The following is a 7,417-nucleotide window of genomic DNA, read 5'->3' as shown; positions in this document are numbered from 1 at the left end:
AGTTAAAATTATATTTTTGTTGGAATTTAAATTTCTCTTGAAAGTTAGGTATGTTTGATGGTTAGGTTACTCGATAGATGCATGTAAGAATTGAAGTAAACACCTCGTTTTGAAGAATTCTTGGAAGTCATTAAGAAACTTGAGAACAAGCGATTATGTGTGTAGGAATTATATTATCTATTATCATTTGAGATGCGTAAGCTTGAATTTCAAGTTTATGGGATATTTGTTCACATGGAAATTTTGGGTAAAATAAAAACAAAAGGGAATTAGTTGTGTTCAACATAAGTTATCAATGAATGAATATTAAGATTTTTATCGAGTAAGAAATCTAAAAGCTTGATATTGGAATTCTAGAATTCTATGGGTTATAAGTGAAGTTGATTTATTAAAGTTAGTCTAATGCTACCATGGGATAACTTATTAAGTTTTAAACTCTAATATTAATTAAGCATTAGGGATACGTAAGAATGCGACATTTCATTTCAACGAGGAAAGTCCAAGGGTCTTAGGCCTCAACTCTATTGCAATTGGGAAGATAATAGCTTAAGCATGTAATTGGTGCTAGAATGCTTTTATTAATTAGGTAGAAGATCATTATTTTATAATTGGGTTTTATGGATTAACGTTATTCGAGGTTTAAGATTTGCAACAATTTTACCTCTAGGTGTACACGTAAATAATTAAGTTACGTAAGTTTGGTGTTATAAGATAAAGAATCGATTCAAGGATCTTAGGCGATTATCATTATGGGTTTGAGATAAGGTTTAACTTTTAAGTGTATCACCGAAGATATAATTAGATCAGTAAAATCTTGGTGTTAAGATTTCTTAAGTTGCATAAATGATAATGTAATAGGTTGATGAACATTACGGGTATAGTATAAGAAAAGTAAGACGCAATAAAATTCGGACTGTCATTTCTAATATTGGGAAGTTTAAGAAAAGTTGAAATTTGAGGTTATAGAAAAAAAAAAGTGAAACTAAGTTACCATGGGTCGTTATAAGTTGAGTTTCGCAAACGAGGATTTAGAAAGTAGAGTTTACTAGGATTGAGAGACATAAGGTCATCTTAAGATTTATTATTTTATCAGAGTAGCGCCGCGGAAGTGTGGACTATTGGGATACTAGAACTAACTTTAAACTTTGTGATTTTCAAGGATAAGCGAATTTCGGGGAGGAAATTCAATTTAAGGGGGGTAGACTGTAACGTTCCGAAAATTTGAAGGTTCACGTAAACCACATGCATGTAAGTTATTAAATTTCTTTTGTATTTTATTAAATTCTTTTAAAGCATAAAATGCATGTTTATTTTATTAATTTGTGTTTAATTATTTTTATGCATTTTATGCATTATTATTGCATAATAGAATTTATTTCATGAAATTTTAAAGGTTCATGCATTAAAGATTTTTAAGTTGCAACGGAGACTGGGAAAATTTTCAAGAAAATTATTTTATTACATGATTAATTTTTATTAATTAATATAAGATGTTTTAAAGGTATTTTTAAAGAATTGAGATTTATTGGTTATTTTTAACCGCAAGATTTTAATTTTTATCGGTACGTAAATTTTATCGAATCGGGAGACTTTTTGAGAGTTCGGCTAATATTTTCAAAAACTTTCCAATACGAAATATTTTTCGAGAGTATGTTTGGATTTAATGGGCCTAATTTTAAGCTTATTGGACTTAAAATTATTTTTAAACTCTTAATTAGCAATTTAGGACCTATTAGGTATTTGTTTTTTATTTAATTAAGCACTAAACATCATTTAAACTAAACCTACCCTACACCAATAATTGATTCAGCCGACACTCATCCCTCCCATTCAGAATTATTTCGGTTTCAGCAAGGAGTTTCTCAAGGTGCTTGGTTTTCACTTGTTCTTGCATAAAACAATTCCCCGGCGCGTTCGATCTTCGTTATTCTTGCGTGAAACATCTTCAGGCACGCCATGTACTTTTATTGCTGCATCATTCACGTTATATATATCTGATGTGTATGTATTATGCATGAATTATTCTCGATTTAACCGAGAGCATGGAGGATCTTCGGTTTTTGTTCATGGCATGCATTTCTTTTAATATTACTCACGCTTTCTGAATTATGGTGGAAGGGGCTGCTGTATTAAGATGGCAAGGGGCTGTACAGATCTTGGTTGTTGAGGTTTAGGTGCTGGTGTGTGCAGCTGGGTCGAGATCAGCTAGGTTGCGAGGGCCGATCAGATTTGGTGGTTTGTGCGAGGTGGAGTGCTCGATTGTGTTTTCCATGTTATGGCCGCGTGAGGGCCTTCTCCAGCCCTGTACCAGACCCTGGTGGGTCTGAGTTGGGGTCTGGAATGGCTCAAACCGTACTAGAGTGGACGGAAAGATCGCTCGAGCCAAGGGAAGAGGGGTGAGCCGAGGTAGGAGCTATTGATGAGTCTCGGTTCATAGAAGGGAGCAGGGTGCATGGGACGAGTTGCTTGAATCTGGTAGGTTTTTAAAGGTCTGGTCAAGGTCCTAGAGGTCTTGGTTCGGGGTTAGAACAGCTGGTGGTAGGTAAGAAACATGATTATGGGAAGATGAGGGAAATAAGGTGCCAATTAAGGGAGGGCCGATAATAATAGTGTTTTCTGGAATTATCAGCCGTGAGATCATAGGCATGATATTAAATTTTAGGATCTTTTAAGTGTTTTTAAGATATGGTAACAAGTTGGGAAGAATTCGGTTAAGTTTCGAGTCGATTCGAGTTAAAAACCAGAACCCTGGTCCAAGTTTTAAAACAATTTGGTTAAGTTATAAAATAGGCACGAGTTTACGTCTAGGGATGCTTTTAAATATGTTTTGGGATATTTTTAAGAGTTTGGTAAGTTTCGGATCAAAATAATGAGTTTTGGATTTATCCGGGATTTAATCGCCGTACGAAACGTTAATTAAAGAATTAATTGAAACGCCTAGATTTAATCTTAATAAAATTATGGAAAATTATATTTAAGCTCAAATAATTATTAGAAGTCTAAGTTTCTAAATTGGGAATTTTATGCTAAGGTTTGGTTTAATTCGAAATTAAAACGTATTAATAGGTTATTTTTAAAGATTAATTTAAAAGTCATAGATTTAAGCCAAATAAAAATATGGAAAAGTTCATGTAGGCTTAAATAATTATTTGGGACATGTTAGAGTCAATGGAATTAAGAAAATGTCAAAGACGTGAAATTTTACGTCTAGGGAGAAAACGGTAATTTTTGGGTTTAATGGGGCAAAATGGTCACTTTGCACCCGTGGTGAGATTTTGGTCAAGGCAGCGCCCTGAGCACATTTTATCACGTTTTAAATGTTTATGCATCATGTTTATGAATTTTTATGAAATTATAATAAATACGGTGCATGCTTGGTTTCAAGGAAAAATTACGTATATGCATGATTTTATTAAGTGATGAATATTATGACAGGTTTTGAAGGAAGTGATTTAGTTGTGACTAATATGATGACACGATGACATGATGATATGATTGGAGATATCGTGAGGGAAAAGGCCCCAGAGGGAGCCCGTTTACGGGAGAAGGCCCAGAGGGAGCCCGACGATCGTATTTTCATTGACATGATATGATGATATGATAGGCCAAGGCCCAGTTGACGGGTGAGAGTGTCGCTGGTGTCCCCGCCTCCCAGTATTGTGGTTAAACATAGATGGATCCATCGACTGACATGATGACATGATGATACGAAAGTCACAGCTAATGAACTGAATTCAATAAAAAAGAAAATGTTTACTTATACGATGATATGAGATGACATGCTTTGAGACGACATGATTTTACACGAGACGTTGTTGTTCATGCTTTTAAAGTTCATGAAAGATATGTTTACGTATATGATGATATGAGATGACATGCTTTGACACGACATTATTTTACACGAGACGTTGATGTTCATGCTTTTAAAGTTCATGAAAGATATGTTTACGTATATGATGATATGAGATGACATGCTTTGACATGACATGATTTTACACAACACGTTTACATTATGCTTTTAAGTTCATGAAAGATATGTTGAGTATGATATTTTTCACTGCTTTGTGCTAGGTATATGTACTTGTTATTAACGGTGCAGGTGTGTTGAGTCTTTAGACTCACTAGACGTGTGTGATGCAGGTGAGCTTAATGATGAGGAGACTGGAAGTGCCGAACTCTGAGTAGGCTGACCTGGTAAGGTGACACGACCCGAGGACCACATGTTTTCCGCATTACGATTTATGAGATTGAGAGGAGATGAATATTTTCATACGTTGATGATTTTAAGAATTTTATACGTTTATGTTTACGTATGATTTTTGACGAGTTGAGTTATTTTAAACTGCGCTATTTTTACTGACAAATATTTAAGATCATTTTTAAAGGTTATATTTTTCTATTACGATTTTTACTCCTTTACGTTTACGTTTTATGTTGGTCATTTTAAACTGTGATATTTTTATGTTAAAATAAAGACGATTATTTAAAATGATATTTCGAAAATGTGAGCTTTAAAAAAAAATATTTCCGCATTTTTAAAATTAGTAGACGTCACAATACGACTCAGCGTATAAAATCACCTCAAAACACCCCATATTCGAAAATTTCATTTAAAATACACCACACATTAAACAATTAAAAATAATTATTTAATAAAATATTTTCTCTAATATGACCCTCGATCTATGTTCCTCGATCGCATTTCGAAAAACCTTTAAAACACATTTTTATGCATTCTAGTTGAAAACCATATTTTAAACATGTAAACATGCCTACCAAATTTACTAAATGTAATTAAAATATATTAGTTAAAATACATAAGAAATTTGATAAATTGCATGCATGTGGTTCACGTGGGCCTTCGAATTTTCAGGATGTTACAGTGATCATACTCCATCAACTAATGATGCGAGTTTTGAACAATATGTGGTGGAAGGTGAATAATTAGATGAAGGTGAAAGTCCTAACATGCATGCTAAAAGGAGAACAACCAAAGTGAAACTTTGTTTCATACATGTTTTGAGGAGCAATCTACTTCTCTTGTTCAATTGACTCCAAAATAAGTAATTGATAATCAATTAAAATTTTAAAAAGTGAGTGAAAGAAAAAAAAGATTGATAGTGAAAAAAAAATATGAGAAGACCAAAAAAATAAAAGAAAAAGAGATGGATGTCGAATGCGATGAAAAAAAAGAGTGGAAAAAATAAATATATGACCCAAAAGAGTGAGATTGATATAAACTTGATTTTGCATAAACCCCTTAAAGTACTTTTTGTATAAAGAGGTTTTTATCACATTTTCATGATATAATCGGTTCACTCTCTAGCATTGCTATTTCTTCATTGCAGAAATTTGGAGGTGTCACGAAGAGAATGGAAATGAGTTTCGATGATTGGATAATACAATGGGTTGATCTGTATGATATCAAAAGCAATCAAAGTGAGGTAAGAGTAGTTGTCAATGCAACAAATGTGAGGAATGTTTACTTACAAATATTAATTCTATGATGTTTTGTTTTTAAGATTTTGGAGAAAGAGTTGTGAATGCGGTATTTATGAGATACGATTTACTTTCAACCTTTTTTATTATATTTTTGATTTTGAATTTCACAAGTTGTTAAATTGATGGGATTTATTTGTAATACGGATTTATATGCAAGATTGAATGATTAATGTTGCATGTGAAAAATTTCATGTGCATGGTATTTACTTATTTGAGGATAATAAAATTTTCATTCTACATACATATTTGCATATACATCTAGTGGAATTTGATGGATTACTTTAGAGTAGCTAGAATCATGGATATGTTGCATGGTATATTTGTTGGTTACATTAGAAAATATATATTGAGTGGAATTGTGGTAGAAGTAGATAAACTTAACTTTTGGAGTTAACTAGGTCTAAGAAGGGACAAACATAATTTTTTATGATTTTTAATAAGATTTTGATATTATCATTACATGCTAGTATCATGGAGTTTATTTTATAGGCATATAAAAGTTTGTGTTGCATGATTTTGTGAGTGTGAAAGATGAAGTTGATGAAAAAATCGTAAAAGCAACCATGAAGTCTGGATTTCTTGGAATGTTGGAGCAATGGATAATAACATCAAAAGGCTAGATTTAAAACGAAAGTATGGTGATAATATGTCTTTTTGTGTTACCATCTTACTTTGTCTTTGTTCAGGTAGCAAAGATTTGAGGACAATTATTTTTCAAGAAAAGGATTATGATGTAAACTTGATCGGGCTTATATGCTAACTTTTAGAAGAGACTTCAAGAAACTTTGTTCCCTATATTGGACCAGATTGATGGTAATTGAATATGAAGTTTCAAGCAATATTTTAAAGCTTTAAAGATGTTGAAATATTATGCTTGGAAGTTTCAAAGTAAAGAATATCAATTAGAAGTCATTTATTCAAAATTAAAGGCACAATTTGTTTGGCGTGCATGACAATCATTTTGGAGACTCCAAAGGATGTATGTTCAACATTATTCGAGTCGAAGATGATCAAGTGGCGTTTGGCGAGTAGATAACGTTCATGAATTACATGCATGACATCTGAGAGGCCGTGGGAATAGAGAACATATGTATAAATTTATTTTTGCATAATTTCAAAAAAATTTGCCATAATTTCGAAATTATTTATTTAATTTAGTAAGAAAGCATTATCTTTTAAGTTCCAATATTTTTTCCATAATTAAAATACTTGTGACCTAAAATCTAGGGATTATAGATTGGAAGGAACTAGGAAACTTCTAGACCAGAAGGAATTAAGAAAACTCTTGATTCTTTATCTCTTTTGCATATATATTTGTGAAAAAATGAAATTATAATAGAGTCATTATGCAACGCCCCGAAAATTCGAAGTTCCATGCGAACCATATGCATTTGAGTTATTAAATTCTTTTGTATTTAATTAAATGTTTTAATTGCATGAATTAATTATGTTGTGTATATTGACATGTTTAAAATATATTTTTCTACATGGTTGCATTAAAATGTATTTTTAAAGGTTATTCGAGTTGCGATCGTGGAACGGAGACCTGATGACTGAAAAATAGAAAATGTTTTTATTGGTTAATTGTTTTTAATTATTTTAAATAACTGTCATGCTTTTTATTATTTTTGAAAATAAGGAGTTTTGAGGTGATTTTATACGCCGGTACGTAATTTTTATCGGTGTTGTTTTTTAACAAAAACGCAAACGTTTTGGCAACCCGGCTAATAAATTCACAAACTTATTCAAGCAAAATTATTTTAAATATTTTAATTAAGCACTAATGGGCCTAATTTACATACTTAATGGGCCTAAGCCTTGTTAGTGTTTTATTAGATATTTAAAGTGCAAAACCCTTTTCCTCACACCATTAACCCACGCCCCACACCCCTTGGACATTCAAACTCTCCTCTCA

The 7,417-nt window shown here is 32.1% G+C and overlaps 1 long non-coding RNA gene across 1 annotated transcript; it reads left to right on the top strand.

The window, feature by feature from the left end:
* The first annotated feature begins 1,707 nt into the window (after positions 1-1,707).
* Positions 1,708-6,452, top strand: LOC142539165 (uncharacterized). The gene is made up of 4 exons (XR_012818845.1): positions 1,708-1,949; positions 4,141-4,194; positions 5,349-5,444; positions 6,189-6,452. It is a non-coding gene; the product is annotated as an uncharacterized LOC142539165 (long non-coding RNA).
* The last annotated feature ends 965 nt before the right edge of the window (positions 6,453-7,417 follow it).

Source organism: Primulina tabacum, chromosome 3, assembly GCF_025594145.1.
Source record: "Primulina tabacum isolate GXHZ01 chromosome 3, ASM2559414v2, whole genome shotgun sequence".
In the NCBI taxonomy this organism is placed as follows: Eukaryota; Viridiplantae; Streptophyta; class Magnoliopsida; order Lamiales; family Gesneriaceae; genus Primulina; species Primulina tabacum.
Note: the sequence above shows the minus strand (reverse complement) of the source record. Positions and strands in the feature narration are given on the sequence as shown.